Source organism: Bufo gargarizans, chromosome 1 (genome assembly GCF_014858855.1).
Source record: "Bufo gargarizans isolate SCDJY-AF-19 chromosome 1, ASM1485885v1, whole genome shotgun sequence".
Classification (NCBI taxonomy): domain Eukaryota; kingdom Metazoa; phylum Chordata; class Amphibia; order Anura; family Bufonidae; genus Bufo; species Bufo gargarizans.
In genome coordinates, this window is record NC_058080.1 from 153,711,211 (window position 1) to 153,734,650 (window position 23,440).

A 23,440-nucleotide genomic window follows, 5' to 3' on the forward strand; every position below is an offset into this window, starting at 1 on the left:
GTGGCTCTATAAAGGTAAAGCAGTAATCTGTGGGCAATAAGCAGGATGACCAGGTATGAAGAATGGTGAACCCAGTCAGTTTAATGAGGGAGCTCATAAATATAAGTCAGCCGGCTATTTTATGATTTCGTCAAACAACACTTCACAAGATTACTGTCCTCAGCTGGAACAGGAGGAAATCTAGCCAGCATCGTCGGATATGTCTCCTTCACACCTCCAGGTTTTTTTGTTCCACCAAAGCTGTTTTATATGCTGTGATAAAAACCTGTGCGCAGCTGTAAATTCTTTTTCTAAAAAACCTGAATGCTGAGTTTACTTTCTGAAAAAGGCCAGACAAAGAAAAGTTCAGGTTTCTGTAAATGGCAATATATAATTTTTCTGTACCTTAACATTCATGACATTTACCAGACAGGATACAAATCACATCCATAAGCCCAGAAACAATTTCCACTAATCCTTGTAAGAAAGACGGGGAAGCTAGAACAATTCCAATCTGCTTAAACAAATGGCTCCTTGTAATTAGCCAATGTGAATCCGTCTATGTTTTCCATGATGCGCAAAAAATAACAGATTACTTAAGAATTTAAACATTGTCTGCATAGTTGACAAAATTAGATTCTTTCATTCTGTGCCATGATTTTTTTCAATTTGTAATTTTGAAACCCTCACTGAGCTCCACCCTGGAACTAGCATGTGCCAAGGTTTCATATATAAGTCTGTTGAAACATATTACACTGGCATGCTGCCTTTACAGAATATGTCTTACCCTAGAATACAATATTTCTTTGTATGGACAGCCACTTATACACTATCACTCTGTTTATACAATATCTCTTTGTTAATAAAGTACTTTATCTAACACCATAAGTGCCACAGAAGCATTAGCAATGGCTGATGGGGCTGATGGAGAGGACACATCAGCTTAGCTTTAGCCAATCTTTCTGCAGAGAGTCCCTGGAGAGCTGGTGTAGAGGATGGGAGTGGTAGTGGCCCTGATGAAGTATTGGGTCATGGTCTACTCCCTCAGGTCATTTCTCCCAAGGGATCAATGAGGTGGAAATGTAGTTTTGAAGATTGAGGCCAGAATTAAATGTATAAAAGTCTTTTACTGCAGCAACAGCATCAATATATTTTAGGAGCAATCTTCTCTCTGGCACCAGTAAGGATATGGAAGCAAGTTAAATGGCTGCAGTTTAACACTTAGGTGGTACTGGCTTAATAACATCTGAGGTGATGGGTGTCTTGGATGGAATCCCTCACCTTGCAGCAGTTTCTTTAATGCTGGTTATAGCAGACTTCACTTGAGGCAGGTTTGAGTCATTTTCTCTGGAGAATCTGTAACAGGAGCTCTGAACTGTTCTTCCTCTCCTCACACAGGTAACACAGGAACTCTATATCCTACAGGAAGCAGGACCAGACCACTCCTACCAAGAGGAAAGGACAGGGTGGGTAACCCTGTTTTCTGTTAACCCTTTTCTATCCATATCCTGCTGGAACATATGGCCAGATGAAAACAAAACAACACAAAATGCAAAACAATTATAACTATATAAAAATTGTAGTACCTCCAGATCTGGGGTACTACATCTCTTCCACTGGGGAAAATGAATCCTGCACAGGGTTCGATCTCAACAGCACCATAACATCATCAGACAAAGGAGGAAGGAACTATAAGCACCAAGTCCTCTTATGCAGTATTGGGAAAGGGGATGAATGCTGTGAACTGCCATGGGTAGCTGGACCTATTATTCCTACTATAGGGTCCTCTCCTTCCTATACATGCTTGGCTTTATCTGTCTTTTATGCATTAAAATGACATTTCCATCAGAGATGGATATTTTTTTAATTCAGTATTCATAGAAAATCCTTTTTTGGCAGTTTTTCTTTTTTCATTTTGGAAGTACTATACCATTAAAGATTAAATACAAAATATTGTCCTTCAGTAGCAGTATGCATAGAGAGATAAAACTCCTATATAGATAGGGATCCTATTGTTATTTTACTACTGCTGTGCGTATAATAGTAGATTAGTAGAATTGTTATAACCCTATTACAGCTCTGTTGTTCTCTTGATAGGCCTAGATAAAAAATGCCTATAGAAGAGCACTGCACTTAGTATGATGTGTGATGCAATATCTGCCACTCGTCTCCTTCCTTCGCTAGCTCCAGTAAATGTTCTGACCGAGAAAGTAAGGGAATCTGTTAGCTATGCTAAAAGGTTAAAAAGACAGGACAGGAAGTAGTGACCTAAAAGAAAATATATCCAGAAAACCTGAACTTAATGGAACGGAGTGCACCAGAATGCATCCTGTTCCGTTTGGTTGCGTTCCCAAGCAGCGTTTTTTTGTGCATTATGGGATACGGCATGAAACACAATGTAAGTGTTTTCCATTTTTTCCTTTTCTTTTGTGTCGGAGAAAACAAATCCGGCACCTATTGACTTACAATGATTTTAGTGCTCGATCCGTCTTGGTCATTTTAGAGATAATACAACTGGATTCGTTCATAACGGTTGCAGACGGTTGTATTAACATAACAGAAGCGTTTTTGCTGGTTCATGACGGATCCAGCAAAAATGCAGGTGTAAAAGTAGCCTAAGACAAAATGTATTTATTTCAATTGGCAGTAGATCTTTTGAGGAAGGTAACTATCTATACTATGTATAACAGGTAACTGAATACTGAAAACTAATATAATCCCATTGTTTGAGGCAGAATGTCAAGATACACATTCAAAATGTACTAAAAAAGGAAGGTGTAACCAAATGAAGGCAATCACCAAGTGAAGGAGCTTGTATTGCTATTGTATATGGTAATGGTTGGCCTTCATGTGAGCATTTCCAATTCCTCCTATGTATTGAACGGATTGTCCAGAATTAAAAAAACATGTAGGGAAGGCAGCTCTGAAGCACAAAATGCTGCTTTAACAAGTAAATATTCATATAAATAAGCACAGTAAATACAGTGTGTAAAATAAAAGTAAACTATAACAGTGTTTAGCACAGCATACTTTAAACACTTCTTACATCTAATGACCGATCTTGTAGCTTTATAAATGTCATAAGATTTTTTTTATTAATAATAGTTCTGTGTTTTGCCAGAAGCTTACATGGAAATACTAAAGTTGGCCTTCACCAATAAATAAAGCTTGTTTACTACATTTAGAAATGTCACTTCTACAGGATAATTCATCTCAACACAGAAAGCGTGGAGGAAAAAAAACATGTAAAACAATAAATGGGAAATGGATGTTAAAGTGCACCTCCGGCTCTCCTCGAGACATTTCAGGAGTTTTTATTAGTAAAGTTCTTGAGCTAGGATCCCCATAATTGCTACTTCGCATGCATTGAAGTGCACAGATTTTTTCAGGACATGGTGACTACTGGCTACGGGCTCTTCTGCTCAGGTTCTGGCTGGTGTTTGATACTTCCTGTTCAGACGTACTATATCGTATATGCAGCTGGACAAGAAGACTCAGGATCAGGAACATATCCGGTCGGGACCTGAGCTGAAGAGCTTGCAACCAGTCTGAGCTCAATGGAGACAGTGGCATTGGTGCCATGCCAGAGGGGTACTGAGGAAGCAATCTTTCATCTGCAGGTGCTTGGCCAATCATGCATGTGTTATCGATGGACAGAGAAGAGTGGGTTGTTGCCACATTTCTGGTCATGGCTCATCTCCCTTGAGACAAAAGGATAGGGAATGTTCAAATCCAGCATTCCCGAACCATTATCTCCTGACATCTGCTGTGGTGGAAGAGTCAGTGAACACCCATACACATAAGATAGTCATCCGGTTGCGCTTTTTTATGTATATGGACACTTTAAGAGGACGCCATCAAAATGCTTGTTTGATGAGGCAGAGCTAACGTATATGCCTTTACAAAGTGCTGTCCACATGCAATGTGCAGTCATAGTTAACTGTTTATTGCACTGGCACTGGCTGCAGGCGTACAATGTCTGGTCTCCTTTTCTCCTCCACCAAGTTTCCACTGACTTCAATAGCTCTCACAGATGCTGCCTCCATGTTCCAACCCCTGCTCATTGTGCAACTCCATGCATTCCTGAGGGATATGGCGATGCACATCCCACTCTAAGGGATTTAATACTGTTTAGAAAAAATGTCATATTGAAGCTGATTAGGTTTACTTGGAAAACGGTATATGGCACTGTAGGTGTAGGTCTGCAGACGTGGATGTAATGCTAATAAAAAATCTATGCATATAATACAAGTTTCCAGCAAGGGCTCTATCGGCTCACAATCCTCAGCAGGGACCCCTTGCCACTATATTCTAAAAAAGCTTCTGCTTTGGCAGCCTGGAGGAGCTCGATCCCACCTCCTTGGATTCCATACAATAAAAACCATGCTGAGTCTGCCTCTCTTTTTATAAAGACTTGAGATTTTCTCACCTTACCAATAAACCCTGCCAATAAATTCACTAACTCTGGGATGTTAACCCAATGCAGCATGTACAGAGACTAAAGGGGAGACATTGTTGGAAACACACAAAAGGCTCATTGTAAGAAGTGATCTATACGTCCATATAAAAAGTTAAGTAGCAGCACTGGTCTAGGTTAAAGCATTTTTGGACTGGTCTAAACATGAAGCTGGATGTTTCTGATATCAGTTCTATATGTGTTAACTAAAAGGGTTTAACTGGTAGGCAAAGTCCCTCTTCATGTTATGGTGGCAGTCTGTGCCCACCGCTACCCCACTCTCCATGGTAAGCATGGCCGCCACTTTACTCACCTGATCTACTGCTCCCATTCTCTGGCAGTTTGGACCCAGCAGCGCAGCTTTCCACCTGCTCCTCCACTCCACACAGGCGGAGGCCTGCTCCCTGCCTATGCTATGTTCTGTGCACATGGTTCCTCCAGCTCTTAGAAGGCCAGTGCTTGCACCCTAATTCTCCCAGTCAATGGCTGGCCACCCTGGGTACTTAAGGCACTTTCCTCAGTGGGAGGGTGCCTGAACATTAGGTTTTAGTTCTTTACGTTCCTATTTGTCGGGTTTGCTCTCATGTGTACCAACTTCAGCCTATCTCTGGATCTGGCCCTTCTTTTCCTGAACTGACTTTTGCCTAATATCCATATTGACCCTGAGCTGCCTACTCGAACCCTCGGCCTGACTTTGGACTGCACAAACTGTGCCTGCCCTGACCTTGGCTTGTCCCTGACTAAGGTTTTGCCTGATCCCTGGGTGTTTTGCATTGGCGTCAAGCATGCTATTGAACAGATACTACTCCAAGAGGTAACTCCCTGTATAGCGGTTAAAGGGTGAATACCAAGGGGGGGGGGGGCATATAGATAATGCCGATAGAATGGTCCCAAGTCAAATCTGTTCAGTAGACACAGCGGGTTCATATTCACTTCATAACAATTCATATGTCCTATTAGGACATATGTACATGATAGAGTTAGATTTCCATATATAACACTCAACTTATTAGCCAGAGCAGAGGGCAACAGGCACAGTCATGGCAGGTGTTACCTTCCACCCATTCAGTTGAATATGAATACCAGTAGCTTCCCCTGATCAATGACAGCAGGGGTTTTAGCAGCAATCATCTGAGCTCCAGGAGGGCAATGACTGAAAATATCTTCGCTGGGCAATCCCTTTGGAGAAAACACATCTGTATACTGTAATACATGAAGAATAGCTAGTAAACCACAAACGACTATGTATCTTCATTTAAATGTAGAAAACCATGATGAGAAATATCATTAAACCTCAAATTGAGCAGGCAGACACCGCTCATCCTGTCTAGACACCGACTCACATTTCACTTATTACATGTTAATTATATATCAGCACTGTACAGAGAGCGTCCTCATCATTAGTCCTTGTCCCAAAAGGGGTCACAATCTATTTATTAAAGTAGTCAAGCAATCAGGTGTGATGGATATCCAGAATATCTGGAGGAGACACCTGAACAAGAGGGAATCATGTATGTAATGTAGTTCTGGATAAATATGAACACAGGACCTATTGTTCTTAGGCAGCAGTGCCAGCCCCTGATCTCATATAGATTTACAGTATATGGCTATGGAAGTCGAGTTGCGCAGTATTGTTGCCCACCACAACAAACACATGTTCACACAAGCTAAGGAAGTTATGTTGAATCGCTGGCATTGCTGGCACTGTGGGCACCGATACAAGGCAGCAACTTGTAAAGGCGCAACTTATTGAAATGCAATAAGAAATGAAATAAGTAGAGATGAGTGAAGTATTGGAAAATTCGATTCGGCTGCTTCGCCAAATTTTAGAAAAAATTTTGCTTTGCGGCTAATTACTTCGTCACAAAGCGCATTTTTTTTGTAAGTAGCGGGTGCAGTGACAGGGAGCTGCGATAGCGACACTCCCCATCATTGTACCCTTCAGATGCCTTGTTCATACATGATCGCGGCATCTGAGAGTAAAAACTCTGTAAAATTAACAGAAAAAAAAAATATGAAATGACACTTACCGCCTCCATTTGCTCGCAATGGGCCAGCCACCGCCATCTTGCTTGAAGATCTGGCGCTAAATCAATCAAGATGATTCCGGCCGGCCCGTCGCGAGAAAATAGAAGAGGTAAGTATGCTTTTTTTTTTTTTACCTTATATCAGGTTAAATTAATTTGCTACCACAAAGCACAAGGAAATTCAGCCTCACGGCGAATGGAGATTATTCTGAAATTCGGATTGAATTCCACTTTGTTGGATTCGATTTGCTGAACTCTAGAAATAACGATGAATATCTATGGCATAGGAAACATTGGAATAAACACAATGTCACATTTTGGTCACTAATGATATAACCACACTATTTCTTATCCACAATATACATTATATTATAGTTTTCCTTCAGAGTGTAATATTACCCTTTAAATACTGTCTGTAATGGTAAAGTACAATCCATTCATTTCTATGGAGGACTTTGATCTATTTTAGTACATAGGAACTTTAATCGTGTTAGACAATCAGCAACTAATAGGAAATGTCCTCTAAACAAACAGTCCCCTAACGAAACAATGGCGAGTTCTGCTTCCTGGACAGGCTTTAATAACTTCCTATTGCTTTTGGAACAGGATACTTGAAGCATTTTTTTTTACTTGGAAATAAGGTGAATTGTTCCAGCCTATTTGATACAAACCCCTCTCATATTCTTCCCCTCCGACAATAGCACAGTGAAATGGTTACAACAGAAAAATACTCTCTAAAGTAGAACAGCCAATGTCGGGATGGGTGGTGCAGGTGTGAACTCTACTGAATGTAAACTGAGACCATAGTAGAACGGTTTCCCACAAACAACACTGATCACCGATCCACAGCAAAAATTATACATGTATAACCTCTGGAACGCCCACCAGTCATGAGAAGACCCCTAGGTCAATGGAGAAGTAATGTGCATGTCTGCCACTCCATTCAGTGTCATTAGAACTGATGGGGATAGTCAAGTCCTGTTCGGGCTGCCTACTAGCTGTAATAGGCTAACCTTTCAATAAGCAGCATGTTAAGCTGACAGATCTGCTTGAGAGGGAATCTGTTAAACAAAGCACAATGGCATCTAGGGGTAGCTCCGCTGAAAGTAATGATACCTTTCATTTAGTGAGGTGTCTCTCTGCTACGGCAGTGGTCCACTGCTAAATGGGTTAAAAACGTGCAAAGGCATTTTATGCATTTCCTATGTAAGGGGCAAAAAGGAGGTGACAGGCCTTAGCAACCAATCTGTCGTGCAGAGGGGCCGCCTCATGGTTGTATAGTGGAAAGAGTATTGTGCATCCCTATTTCCAGATGCTTATGATAAACTCAGCTACAGAAGCACAGTGTGAAGAAAAATGCTTCAAAGAAAGAACTTGGCCTCTTAAAAGGGTTATCTCATGGTGATTATTGTAAAAAAAAAATGAAAATCAGACATCATGTAGCACATGACAATCAGGGCCGGTGCAAGGATTTTTGCCCACACAAGCGAAGCTACATTTTGGTGCCCCCCCCCCCCACCACCACCAGAATTGACACAGCTGACACGTGACACAGCTGCGGCCACTGATTGGCTGAGTGTAGAAGGTCCTCAAACAACTTGTCGGGACTCGGGAGCCCAGAGAGAAGATATCAGGACCACCACACAGAGGAGAACAGACGCAGGCGGCCGGTGGTGTGCAAGTGATTAATAAAAATAAAAAATAAAAATTTCCATTTTTCCGCCCCCCCCTGCCCCCCCTTCTCTGCGCCCTAAGGCAGCCGCTTGGTCTGCCTTATTATAGCACCCGGCCCGATTACAATCTGTTTCTAACAAAGCTAGAACCAGTCCTGTACTGCAAATGGATCCAGAGATCTCCCCATTCATTGCTCTGCTAGATCTATTACAAGATGACAGCTCAAGGGGGGTGTCTTTTCTGCTGCAGCTCAGGGAGCGTGTCCTCTCTCTCCCTATCACAGCTCAGGGGGTGTGTCCCCTCCTACCTATCACAACTCAGGAGGCAGTTGAAGGATGAAACTGAGCATGTGCGGTCATCCCAGTGAGGTGGACAGATAAATAGGAAAAAGAACAAACAGCAGATGGCGCTATACAGATACATTTCATTGAATAACTCAGCTGCTGTACAAAATGTTTTATTACATGAAATTACAATACTGTAGGTGCTGGTTTGAAAACTGTAGAATCTGCTTTGTGGGACAACCCCTTTAAGTACTTATGCAGCTATGAAAACTGTTAGAACTGTGTAAATGTCACATTGTTTGAGAACTGCCAGCCCATGCATGCTGCGTGACTAATGTACCTGAACTTGATTCTCTGGTAAAGAACCGTTCTGCTGTTAACTTGGTGTCATTATTACCTACACCGACACACTGCACCAACAACAATGTGCAGTAGAGCATAACACGGCACTCACCTGGGAGTCAAAATCTTCTCGTTTTATTGTTTTCTGCTGGTTTTCTGGACATAAACATCTAGGCGACGGCTGTTTCGTGCATACCTGCACTTCGTCTGGCCTTGACACTGGACCAACATCATCTGCCAGGGACCCTGCCTTGCACTTCACAATTCATCACCAAGTGCACCAAACCCAAAACCAGGCGAGAGAACAATCAAATGCAGGGTGTGCCCCGAAATGAAGGATGCACTTTTGCCATTACTCCATGGCCCAGGCAGTAGAGAGTAAGTAACTACAACCACCATTTTGCTACTATCACTCCTATCCACTCTTGGCTTGTTCTGCTAGTTATCCTTCATTCTGGAGATTTTTTTTTTTTTTAATCCATACGTAAATGAGAAGTTAAGTGCACCAAAGGCAGACCTAAATCCCTCTGTCCATCCTTGCTCCTCATACTTCCTCTGACAGCCCTCCCCACCTCCTTTTTGATAGATTGGGCCAGTTTACTGCATAGTCATTTCACCTGGCCCTGTCAATCAGGAATCTGGCAGAGGAAGCAGGAGGATCTAGGGTGGACGGAGTGGCTTGAACCTGCCCTCAGTGCACTTAACTGCTCATTTGCATATGGATGATATGTACTTTTTCTTCAGAATGAAGCAAAGAATTGCAAAGGGAAAGGTGTCTTTACATTCAGTGGAGCTAACCCTACCAGATGTTGTAGTAAATGTACATCAAGGGCCACATGTCTAAGATAGGCCCCTAAATAACTCCTCATACAACATACAATGTGTGCTTTATGTGACTGCAGTCCACCCAGTATATACAGGGGACAAAGGGTTGCTCTGATGTGGCCCTCAGAATTGATAGCTAAATATACAGGGCTCATGCCTTCCAAGTCATAGACTAATCTTTACAGTAAGATTTACTGAACACTACCAGGGATATGACCTAATGAAACACAGCATGACAACATGTGCGCCTACAGAGACACTGTTAGGTTAGCTCTTGTCATGTTTGAAGAACAAAACCGAGAGGACCTTCATGGACTGTGAACCCTGACTTTATAAAAAGTGAATTTCAGCCACACCTTGGTTATGCACAATGCAGGCCTGTAGAATATTATCTCATATTGCAAAATTAGATCAACACATCTGAACAAAGTGCAATGTTAATCACACCTTATAGTCAAAGCCGATGGTGCTCAGAAGATTTATTGCAATGGCTATTGACACAGTCACATTGAGTTCAGTGTCATCATGAGTTAACATCTGATAAGTTCGGTTCAGTGTAGGTGTGACAGAGTTATAGTGCCTGTAGCTAGCCTTTATTTAGACGCTGTGATAACGCTATGCAATATGTTGCAACCTATCTTGTCAAGGTTTAGGTGAAATTTGTCTTCTGTGTCCCACAAAAGCTCCTTCTGCAGTTCCTACCTGTCTTTGGCTATTCTTGCCATGGTATTACCATGTATGTTCCCTTACTTACAAACCTTGAAGGGAAGCCTTTCTCCACCATTTGAGCTTCAGGCCTATTCTTCTCCCTAAGGGTACCCATGCACATAGGATGTTAGTTGGCTGAACTTGCTGATTTCAGCTGTACTGACTATATCATGAGTAGGGGATGTCCTGACCGCCTCCCCCAATGGCATATATCAGGAAAGATTGGACTGGATTGCAACATGTCAGATCCTTTGTTAGGAAATAAACACTTGGAAGAGGAGAACGGCAGCAGCTTATTTCACCATTGAAAATGTATGCATGCAGGTGTATGTGGGAGTCAGGAAGAACAGATATTGGGCAGAACAGCACTCAACTGCCAGCTATCTAAAGTGTACAAGTACCTTAAAGCTGGGAACACACGTTAGATACAATCGTTCGTCCGACAGCTATCTCTATTGACTACTTAACAGTTCCTCCGTATACATGGACTTTCAGCTCAGCTAAACGTGTCTGTGTATTCAATGGGTAAAGCAGAGAAAGCTGCTGGCAGACACCTTTGGTGGCTTATCTCCTGGGAGAACATATTAATCTCGACTCTTTTCTCCTCCGACATCACCTGTCAGAGTTGGGAGTTCCCTTATACATTCTCGGTGGGTTCAGCCAACAATAACATCATTTGTATGGGGCCTTATAGAGGTTCTGCAGCTTTTTCCTACTAATGATCTGTCCTCTGGATATCCTCTGGACCCCCGCCGATCAGTTGTTTGAGAAGGCAGCGGCGCTGGCAGTAGCGCCGTGGCCTTCCCATTGTTTCCCGCAGGACCACTGACATCACAACTAGTATCACTGGCCTGGGCATGGGTAAGCTCAACTGAAGTGAACAGGGCTTAGCCATGCCCAGTCCAATGATACTAGTCGTGACATCACTGTGCCTGCGGGAAACAAAGAGCAGGCCGCGGTGCTACTGCTTGTGCCGCTGCCTTCTCCAACAGCTGATTGTGGGGGTCCAGAGAATAGATCATCAGTAAGAAAAAGCTGCAGAACTAGAGTTGAGCGAACCCGAACTGCAAGGTTCGGGTTCGTACCGAACTTTGCGAGTTCAGGTACCCGGACTTGAACCCAGACTTTTTCACTGAAGTTCGTGTTCGGTGTTCGGGTGATTTTATTATTTTCCGTTAACCCCTCAATAGACATTTTACTTAGCATTCTGTTTTAAGAATGCTTTTATTATCTGTTATAACCATGTTATAACGGAAAATAATAAAGTGAAGTTTGGGTCCCCATTGACTTAAATGGGGTTCGGGGTGGCGTTCAAGTCAAGTTCGGGTCCCAAATGCGAACTTTGACCTGAAGTTCGGCCGAACCCGGCGAACCCGAACTTCCACGGGTTCGCTTAACCCTATGCAGAACCCCTTTAAGTTAATAAGAGGAGCTGCCATTTTACTGATACAGTTGAGCTGCAGTCTGGTCAAGGTCACCGTATATACAAGCCTGTTAGCTCAAATAACACTTGTGCTCAATTTATAGAAATGTAAATATTGGTTACAAACATGTCTGGGACTAAATAATGTCAAACCTATATTCTAAACTGAGGACTTATTTAGCCAAAATTCCCAAGTCCATCTATTGGGATCTCTTAGCTACAGGTAGTAATAATGATCGATGACACTGATTTCTGGCAACACAATTTAAAGGGAGTCTCTTAGCAGTTTTCACAATTTAAAAACAGCTCCTTGAACTAGGTAGGGCCATAAAAGAGGAGAAATATTTATTTTTGTGAAGATAATCTGGAGTGGTATGAAAATGAACTTTTATTCTGCCAGGGCCCTGGAGGAGCTTCACTGTAAAATGCTCTCTGCTCTGAGCTGCTTTATAGCCCCTCCCCTCTGCTGTGAGGGACTCCTAGTTGGATGCTACAGTTGTCACTCAGAGCAGAGGAATGCAGAGAGCACTTCACAGTGAAGTTCCACCTCCAGTGCACTTGCAGGAGCATTGCCTGGCAGAATAAAAGTTCATATTTACCCTATTCCTACTAACAAAAGCTTCACAAAAGGTAAGTTTGTACTGCTCTACCCAGCTCCTACCTAGTTCTATCAGCAGTTTAGCGTGATCAAAGCTACTGACAGACTCCCTTTAAATGAGAAACACAGAATATACAATAGGATTAGACTTGACACGCATGTTTGGAACTTCACACAGGGTTATCAAGAATGTAGCTCACCATTTACCTGGAAAACGTGCTCCATTTAAAATTGCTGAGTTCTTATGAATACATTTGCCCCTAAGGAGGCTTCCTCCGCAATGTGTAGATGAAAGGCTTGACTTTACAAGGTGGTATTTACATTTGCTTTGACCCATGGGTATTTCTTTTTACTGATTTAAAATAAAAAATCTAAAAGAAGGAGCCCCTAGGCTACCTAAGGTTAACACCTTATGTCCATAATACACGCAGTTCTAAAATTGCGGTGACTCATATTTTATATCCTGAAAAATTTATATGACTTAGTTGCTGTTAACATCTGCATCTGAGACGCACATCTCAACAGACCTGTCGGACCAACTTATAAGTCAGTGGTGTTCAACGGGGGCTGCTGCTGGATCCAGCAGAGCAAAGTGTCTTCTGTTATAAACTGAAGGCAAACCATAGATGTGAACAGAGCCTGAGGCTGTATCTTTGTCTTGTATTGTGCAATTGTTTGATTACTAGTTGCAAAGCAGTTTTCAAACATTCATTCCCAATAACTGGCTTGTGGAAGGGTGCTGCCGATCACCCCAAGAACTGTGCACTGTTTATGTGGACACCATAATCATTGTTTCTGAGCATCATAATGTCCCGTGCGAGGAGGGATCTGCTGCCCAGAAGCAATAAATCTGTAGTATTATCACAGTAGTATCATACAACAAAAGTGACTGATGCTTGTTGTAAATCCGCTGACAATCAGGTAAGCCGCAAGTATCACAAATGAACGGTTCATTCCCAATATTTGTCTGCAAAGTTGGCCCAGGTAATAGGGCCTTTAAAGCATAACAAATGTTTCAACAAGCTTTGCATTAATCAGTAGTACAGTGAGTGAACATGCAGAATAATACTATTTTAGTCCATTATATGACTGTATCTGCCATTTTTACCAGTTTTTCCCTGTGCATGCTAAATGTCTAGTTTGCTGTTCTCCTAGATCTGGTGCATGGAGACTAACTGCCATCCACTGCACACAGAAAGTAGAGGGGAATTTGCTTCCTAACCCTCTCCTACTCACTCAGAAGCAACCCCTGGCTCATGGAGGACATTACAAAGAAGTACTCACTTGTATGGTTGTAAATAAAACATTTGGACTGAGATAAAAGCTTTCTGTTGATCTGCAGCAGTCTCTTTGGTGTCCCTCCTGGAGTGCTGTCTCTCCTGCTCACTCCTTTCTCTCCCATCTCTATAGCCTTGTATTGACATGTGTAACTTGATCATTCTGTGGAGCTGATCTACCTTGGATGGGTTTAAAACTTTTTCAAAGTAAAAACAATTAGCAAGAGGAGCGGGGAGGAGGTAAATTGAAAATAACTAGATATTTATCTCTGATAAGATATGCTACAAAGTTTCTTATGGTCGTTTGGACTATTGATTTATGCAAAGTTGTGTGAAACATTAGCGACCATTTAAAGCTGTTGTATACTTCAAATTGTACAGATATAATAAGAGGCCAGCTTTTCCTCAAACATTGATTTATTCTCTTAAAATCACTGGTTTGCAGTGACAAACAATGTCATTAAACCTCACTGTAGCCATAAAGTAATCAACTTACAGCCATCTTCCCTTACTGCCTCATAAACATCCCTGATTGGCTCAACTTGTCTTATCTCATGTCATTTATATTGAGAAAACCAATATGATCAGATTGGCTAAAGTAACAGACAGGACTGATTTTGGGGAGGGGTGGGGGTGGGGTGGAGATGGGAGATCTTCAGAAACCCACAGTTACCTATCAATCCTTGACTGCACTAGGTGATATAAAAATGACTTTTAACTTCAGGGATTAAAATGTTTTTGAACAATTTACATTAAATGTAAATGTATGATCTCTAGGGGCCCTAATGGTGAACCTCTATGACCACTAGAATGAGAGTCCCAAGTTTCCCAAACCTCCACCTCACTGCACAACTACAATGGACCTGCTGCTCCGCTCTACAGTACGTGGCTAACACTAAATCTAAAATAAATGCAAAGCAAATGTAATATTACACCTATAACAGAAGGTTTAAACAAGTATTTAATGTATTTCATGGGTTTGCCCACCATCGGATTACATAAACAGTACTCAACGAACAGCACTCAGCTCAGTGTCCATTCTGCTCCCACCGTGTTTCCTTCCTGCTGAGTCTTAGTGGCCTACGTAAAAGGTCTGCCAATCGGCCACCTTGTTAGCTTGTTTGTGATTGGATTATTAATGTTGGCATACAGAACATATTACAATTTGTAAGCAAGGGATTTGCTTCCTACAATGAACAATCACATTAACGATCGTCCTTCCTCCAGTCATTTGCATCTGACCAAGTGTAGACCGACTTATATATCTTCTATTGGTGTTCGTTCGTGGATTGAAATTCCTCTGTATAAAAGGACTCTTGGGCACCTATGTATTACTGTATACACATTAGGCCTCATGCACACGACCGTAGTTCTGGTCCGCATCCAAGCCGCAGTTTTTTCGGCTCGGATGCAGACCCAATTCACTTCAACGGGTCCGCAAAAGATGCGGACAGCACTCCGTGTGCTGTCCACATCCGTTGCTCCGTTCCGTGGCCCCACAAAAAAAATATATTACATGTCCTATTCTTGTCCGTTTTGCGGACAAGAATAGGCATTTCTACAATGGGCCACCCGTTCCGTTCTGCAAATTGCTGGAAGGCACACGGGCGGCTTCGGTTTTTTGCATGAGGCCTTACACAGATGGAGGAGGAGATCCAGGAGGGGTACCATTGTTCTGATCCATAGTTTTTAGCCATTATCAGGGGCTCTACTTGATTGACAATTGGTAACTTTGTGTTCCTGTTTTCAATTACTTTTCTGGTGGTCTGAGAAATAAAGTTCCAATTAGTTTGCTGTCATTCTGGATGTGTACAGTTTTTGCATGTGTCTGTCTCTTGAACAGGAGGGGCATCAGGGTGAACATCACAACCCATGGTACCTGTTGCCCACCTACTGGAACACTCTGTAATTAGACGACATAATGTTGACAGTGCATCACATCAGTCCTTTCAGAATAACGGGTTTCTCCATAACTGCAATCCCTTATGAATTGCAAAATATTTTCAGGAGCAACAAAGTATTGTTACTGTGGAAGATGAAGGCAAGATACAAGATCGTGTTCCTAATGCCTAGAGGGAAATGTAAACCATGTGCTCTGCCTTGTGTCGCGCACACCCGTCAGCCGGCTTTCTGCTCTCACATGTGTTCATATGAACTTTAACCTTTATTTTCAAACAGTATATAATATATGAATGTGACATCAATACTTCTTTACAGGGAAAGTGCCTCTTCTTCATGTTATTCTGTGTAGAACATTGAGCCTAAGCTTAATAAATGACATGCTGGGGCAGCAGAGATGCCCACTGGAGACATTCGGAAAAACAGCCTCCTGGCCTCAGCTATTCTGTACAATAACAGCGCCTGCTAAGTATAACTGAGATAACCCAATACACAAACAGCTAGTTATCCTAGACTAGATCATTCCACAGCTTCCTTCATTATCTGTGACACAGGGAGGAGGCCTCTGAAGACCACCAATTCATGCAGGAGCAGAACATCTCTTCATACAGTCCGAAGAACCTTAGGCACTCCAGAGGAGATGATTCTGAGGACCCACCCGTTGGGCATACAGGGCATGTGCACATCCACAATCATTTTGCCCATGCAAAATGTATAATCAACAAGAATTAAAAGAGTTGTCCCATAAAAAATATAGTCACTGAGCTGCTCAATAAAATGTAGCTGTATAGCGCCTCCTGCTGTGGTGTCCCTTTCCATATTTTTTGTCCACCTCGCTGAGGTGGTCGCACACAAGCTCAGTTTAACTCTTCAACTGTTATCAGCTGTATCTTCTGTTAGAAGCTATGACAGTTAGAAGGACATTCCCCTAGAGAAAAGACATGCCACCTGAGCTGTCAGCCGGAAATAAATCTATCAGTACAATTAGAGCAACGAATGGGGAGATCTCTGGTTCCATGTGGGCTACACGGCTGGTTCTAGCAATGTTGGACATTTTCATGTACTATACTGTATGATGTCTGATCTTAATTTGTTCAAATGAACCATGGCATAACCCCTTTAATAAGGATATCTAGTTCAGACACAGACTGCAAAGGGACCCTATGGAAGAACAGTATGTGGGCCCTTTTTGTGCAGCAGTAAAACCACAATAACAATAGCTAACAGTCGTTTATATGCAATGAGGTAGACATTGGGAAGCATAGGCTTCCTTGATTAGATGGTGGTGGGTCCCTTTCCTGCTGGGCCCCTGTGCAGCTGCACAGACTGCAGATATCTTATATCCAGTCCCTCCTGTTTTATTAGGGTCCCATTATTGTGTCCAGGCTTGGGCGCACTCTGGGACTCTGGAACCAGACTGACCCTAGAGGGGATTATAGAGTTAAATAGCCAACATTTTGAATTTAATGCACAGTGGCTTCGGACCTTAGAGCCTTTGCTTCTAGGACTGATGCACTACATGTACTACGTATGGCCAGATGTCCGTTCAGACTATCAGTCTCTTTAGAATAGAACTTTTCAATGTGACGTCTGCTGTGAATGTAACATCTGTTATTAGGTATTAGGTAATAAATGAGCGTGTAAGGTGCTGAAAAGTTAGATACCTGAGATGAAGCAGAGCTGAGTTTGTCATTAGTAGTATATGGTCCATTTATGCATAACAATTTTCAACGGTAACAGTTAGCAAGGGTCAACTTCTGAAATGGTTAATGGCGTTTTCCAGGATAATTAAAAATCTCAGACAAGCCTTGCAATAACCGAAAAAAAAAAAAAAAAAAATCATCTTATACTCACCACACTCTCCTCTGCGGTCCTGGTCCGGTCTTCCTGCTTCTGCTCGATTACAAACTGATGTGGGGATGTGCTGGTTTATTGCACATGACTGCTGCAGCCAATCGCTGCCCTCAGTGGTCTAAGGCAGAGCACAGCGACTGGCTGGAGTGGTGACGTTCTGTACACCTGCATGTCACTGTGCATGTCCCCATTGTAGTTAGTAAGGCCAGGTCTACACGACGAGATTTGTTGCGCGACATATTGTACACCAATGTTGCGCGACAATTTTAATACACAAAGACATTTGTCGCGCGACAATAAGGGCACAACTACAGATAGGGCACAACTACACTGCAACATTTGTCACGCAACATTTTGTTACACCAATGTTGCGCGACAATTTTTATAATGGCAGTCTATGGTGTCGCACTGCAACATGTGACATGCTGCGACTGCGACGCAACAGTCGCAGAAAATCCATTTGAGATGGATTTTTCTACGACTGTCGCGTCGCAGTCGCAGCATGTTGCAGGTTGCAGTGCGACACCATAGACTGCCATTATAAAAATTGTTGTGTGACAAATGTTGCAGTGTAGTTGTGCCCTATCTGTCACGCGACAAATGTCGTTGTGTAGACCTAGCCTAAACCAGCAGCATCAGGAGGACCAGACCAGAGCTATGGACCACGGAGCTGAGCAGAGGAGAATATATATGATTTTTTTACTCTAAGCTATTGCAGGGCTTGTTTGAAATAGTATATTTTTTTTGACAACCTCTTGTAGGAAGACCTGTAACCTCTCCTGACATGTTTGCGGAACGAATGCGGACCTAAAATTGTGGAACGAATGCGGACCCATTCATACGCTCGTGTAAATGCACCCTAATGCGTAGTTGCTGATAGTTGCTATTTTACACTGCAGAATCATTGCTAAATAAGCTTATAATCAGTTAGGTTTTGTAACTGCTCTTATATTGGGATCGATCTCTCAGATTATGGTATCACTAAGGTATGTGCCTGGTGATTATGTACAGTATGGGGAATGCTGCACTTGTTGTAATTACACATACACCAGTGGATATGAAGTCGATGCACAAGTTGTCCCGGTGGGCCGCACTGCATCCTCCTCCCTTCCTCGCACACAGTGCGGCTATGTACATTCCACACCATTGTATTTCTCTTGTATACACAGCTGGGAATCCAGAGGAAGCCAAACTATCTGCAGCCAGGGGAGAGAGGAACCATGTGCCCTGCAGCCACAAGCTACCAGCCTCCCCACCACTGACTCATGGGCGGAGAGGGGGAGGGGGAATAACATCTGTCTCGCAGACAGAATCCTAAACTTTCCAATATTGGTCACTCTGCTGTTAATAAACAGTTGGACGGTTCTCAGTTTGTGCACAACATTAGAGTGAGATGGGAGGGGGAGTAATATCTGGAGAGGACCTGCCAAGTATCACCCAGATGTTACTCAACGGTCTGGACAACTATGCGTTAGCTGGGCAACATACACTTTATTATAGAGTGTTGCCGCTTGGACACTAAATCACTGGTAAATATGAATTATCGAGTTAGGGTCAGCTCCCGGAGGCAGGGAGATATCCCTTCCCACAGATCATGGTCTAATTGAGAGGAGTTAAGGTATGGCCGGATGGTCAGGCATCTGCATGCAGTTTTCTTTCATATCTGCGGCACTGAGATCCGGCAAAAATGTCGAAAATCGGCCAGACACAAACCGCAGCATGCAGCGGTCTGTGTCCAGCTGAATCTTAAAATTTTTGCTGTAATATGGCTGGATTTCCAGCCGGACCCCATTATACTTAAAGGGAACCTGTCACCGGGATTTTGTGTATAGAGCTGAGGACATGGGCTGCTAGATCGCCGCTAGCACGTCCGCAATACCCAGTCCCCATAGCTCTGTGTGCTTTTATTGATCCATATGCAAATTAACCTAAGATGAGTACTCATCTAAGGTTCATTTGCATATGTATCAAATCGTTTTTTTTACACAATAAAAGCACACAGAGCTATGGGGACTGGGTATTGCGGATGTGCTAGCGGCCATCTAGCAGCCCATGTCCTCCGCTCTATACACAAAATCCCGGTGACAGGTTCCCTTTAAAGAGGTTGTCCGGGCTATTTAATATTGATGACCGATCCTCAGGATAGTTCATCAATATTAGATTGGCAGGGGTCCAACACCCGGCACCCCCGCCGAGCAGCTGAACGGGGAGATGGAGCACGCAGTGCACATATACTGTCTCCCCTCTCTCTTCCTGCCCACTGCTGCTGTCCCATAGACATACAGCAGTGGACCCACACCAATATGATATTGATGACCAATCTTGAAGATTGGTCATCAATATAAAAAAGCCCGGACAACCCGTTTAATAGGGCCGGCAGGCATTGCAGTTGCATTCGGCAGTGCTGGATCCGGAGAATTCCGCAGGCTGCTCTCTGTTGGAAATCGCTGCCGCCAATGTGAATGTAGCCACAGGAGCGAATTAAAAAAAGAGGAGACATTGTATCTGTCCTTCATACTTTCTCCCCTTTTATGATCCTCTCCTCCTGATTAGTGCTTCCAAAACTGCATCAGGAAACCGGACCGGGTGGTCGTACCCTTACTATTCAGAAGCCTAGGAAAGATGGGTACGGGCCCCTTCACATATACCCAGTAATCTGTTTCAGTTCCTCATCAGCCGGGAAGTAGACTATGCCATAGGGGAACTGAAGCCGGAACTGACCCTATAGTTTTTTTATCGGATTGTTTTCATATATCGGCTGCATCAGTTATGACGCAAGATGTCAAATAACAGTGGACAGGAAAACGCCACATGGTCAGTATTTGTGTCTGGCGCTATCAGTGTATAGAGGCCAGATCTGTGTACTGAAGTGCAGTACTGTATATGAGTTGTGTCCGGCTCCGGCATAAAACAACTTTAGGCATAGCACACCTAACAACTCCTATAAGAGTAGTAATGGACAGCAATGGACAGATTTATAACCATCTTGACAGCAGAGGGCAACTCAAGGACTTCCACAGTAGTTGCTGGTGGGTTTTTTAATTTTATTTTCGGTAAAAAAACGGGATAACTTAGGAATACGGAGCCTTTTGTTGCAGACTTCAGAAGCTACTAACCTTTCCGGAGGTACTATTACTGGGAGTTAACAGCTTCATGTCACCTTCTGAGGAAGAGGCCATTAGTCATGAGTGAAGTCAGAGCTAGAAGGGTTGTAATGATACAAGGAAGTCCACCGACCACCCTCATTTTCACACCATCATTCAAATCACAGCAGTGCTAGAAAAACGCAGTGAGGCAAGTGCTGGCCAACCACCAGCAATAATCCAATATTCCTCTATTAATGATTCTTAAGTAAGTTCAAAGACGGCTGAGACACCATGACATCCCAGCAGCTCAATGCCTGCAGTGTTTCAGCCGGTGATTTATTGTGTTTAGCCCAATAAGTGATTGCTTGTGGCCATATTGCGGTGAAGTTAGAAGAACAAGGGTGGCCTTTTCAACCACAATACACATTTATCTGGAAAACACCATTAATGTGCGTCTTGTATCTAATTCACTAGCGGTAAATTATAGAAGCATTGTGCCTCGGGGACTGGGAAGCTATGTCTGATATTGCTTTATAAATGACTAAGTCGCAAATAATAATAACAATAATAATAAATAATAATCATAATAAAGTCTTACTCCCAATAACAGACCTGGGAGTAAATCTAGATGTCAGATTTAGACATTTCTTATTCATATCTGGTTTTAGGAAAGCTGGGTGAAATCACCCACTTTCCCTCACCCCACACCTTAAAAGGGCAAGTCTGGGGGTACTTTCCCTTGCTCCTGTGTAACTGAATGACTGACTAGATTTGCTGTTCAGGGCTCTAGGAAAGATCCTATGTCTTGTCATCCAGCTTTCCCATTAGCAGATACAACATCAGAGCAGATTTCCGGTGGAAGCCTTCTTCAGAGACAATCTATGATTTATGATGTATAAACAAGCCCTGGCTTCTAAAATTTAAAAATCATTTTGATGCATTGGATTTAATTTTTTTGCGTTGTGAGCGTATTAAAATATCAACACAATACATATATCCTATATTTATGATATATATAATATATCATAAAAAAAAACACTTCCCAGCTTAGGACCCTGAGGATATTCATTATTTAATAACTCCCAATACAATTCTGCAAATAATACTAGTAACGTCATACAATACAGCAACTATGCCAGACCCCTAAAGGAACAAGCAATGCAAACCAAAGGAGCGGGAACATGTAAGACCACCTACTACTTGGATATTGTAAGCGGTCTGTTTGAATTCTGTTCATGGATACCTGTTACTGAACAGCAGAGATTGAGAATTTTCATATTCAGCTTTGGCCAGACTACCATTTGCTCAATAATCCTACATAAATTATTCAATATGACAGCTGGAGAGACTGCATAGAGCACCCACTGCCATGATAACCTATGTAAAAAAAACATTCTTTAAAGTGATTGTCAGTGATAGCACCATAATGTTCCCCAAAAAAGGGCAGCACCATATGCATTTTCTTCTCAAGACCCTCTAAAATGAGAACATTTAGTACTGAAGCTCTAGGCGCAAACAGTGTTTTTTAACTTTTCCCTCGATGAAGATGCATTACCACTTGCATGGCATAGAGGGCGCTGCACTACAATACATGAAGTTACCTGCAGCTGAAGTTGGATGTAAATATACTATATATATACAGCTATGTAGCTTTACGTTTCCTCTATTGAACATTATATTACATTTTCATGTGATCCAAAATCACAAACATCTGTGCTATGAAGGCACCACCATGGCATCCAGGACCCTATGAATACTGAGGCTACATAGTGAGGTGGGTGATGGAAAACTTACCAGACCAGCTGGATCTTTTATTTCTCTTCTAGGTTATTTTATGGATAACCCATCAGCTTCTGCAAATGGATCTTCTGCTCTGTGAGAACTTTTAGCTCTTTCAGTTCCTTTCTTTGCATAGCCACAAGGAAAAGTGCAGGATCTACAGTCAGAACATCCACAATCCAGTCTCAGCATCACCAGCAAACCAAGTATCCTCAATCTCTGGACATTAAAGGCATGATAGATACACAGGAAGAAAGGAGTAGTCCACTCTGGAAGAAGGCAAGAAGCAAAACACAAGGAATATCCGAGGGAGAGAGGAAATCCAAGTTGTCAGGACATGTCTGAGCAGAGCACAAGTGATTGAAGTTGAGGAGCTGCTGTAGCAGAGTATGGTTCTCCCTGTGCCTGCCTCTCCTGCAGCCACCACTGGGACAAGGCTCTTGGTGACGTCACAATCTCCTCCACCACCCCCTCACTCCATGGACAGGGTAGCCTGACAGCCCAGGGACTGTGCTCTGTGCGTCCAAATAGTCACTTCTTCTTCTTCAACCCTACCTGGGATTCATTGTATTGCAGGCTTCTCGCTCTCCTTGTTTCATTGTATCCTGCTGAGCTATTGCTTATCCTTCCTCATGTGTATTGCTCTTGACAATCCTTTTCCTTATTAAGCTTTTGCTTTTCCTTCTTCATTTTTTTTTTTTTTTACATCCCTGTATGTTTCTCCTATCAGATCCCTTGTCACATGCTCCCTCCCCACTATTGATGGGCACCTGAAATGAGACAGGAGGACTAGACACAGATGTCCCTGAGCTAAATTTAAAAAGCACTGATCATTTGTCTCTATTGACTTGTCGGGAAAAAAAAAGATTCAGAGCAAAACCCTGCTGATCCGTGAGCTATGGCTTTGTGATTAGACATCCCAGGAGTGACACACATCCCTTTACCTTGATTTAGTTCAAAGAACGAAAATGTTAACGCATGCAAAAAAGATTTTGTGGTGGGGGAAATGTTCTACGGTATGTAATAGCATTGGAGGGGGTCATAATGTGTTGTGTCTGAAAGAAATCTAAATCTTGGTTGCGTTGGATTGGGGAGAGGGGGGTTGAAAACCTTTTTGGTTGGTGGAAAATGAGGCAGCTTCAGACCGGGAATAGCAGGCTTTCTTCGAGTTGTCGACTGCTGAGATAACTACGTTGATTTTAAGGCTCCTGCCTTTTCTTGCGCTAATT

At 42.7% G+C, this 23,440-nt stretch overlaps 1 protein-coding gene across 1 annotated transcript in view; it reads right to left on the reverse strand.

Moving 5' to 3' along the window:
* FAT1 (FAT atypical cadherin 1) overlaps positions 1 to 22,828 on the reverse strand; it is a 241,129-nt gene extending 218,301 nt beyond the window's left edge. The window contains exon 1 of the mRNA XM_044299767.1: positions 22,227 to 22,828. The gene's annotated coding sequence lies outside the window, so the exon portion shown is untranslated. The remainder of the gene's footprint in view (positions 1 to 22,226) is intronic.
* Between the last annotated feature and the right edge of the window lie 612 nt (positions 22,829 to 23,440).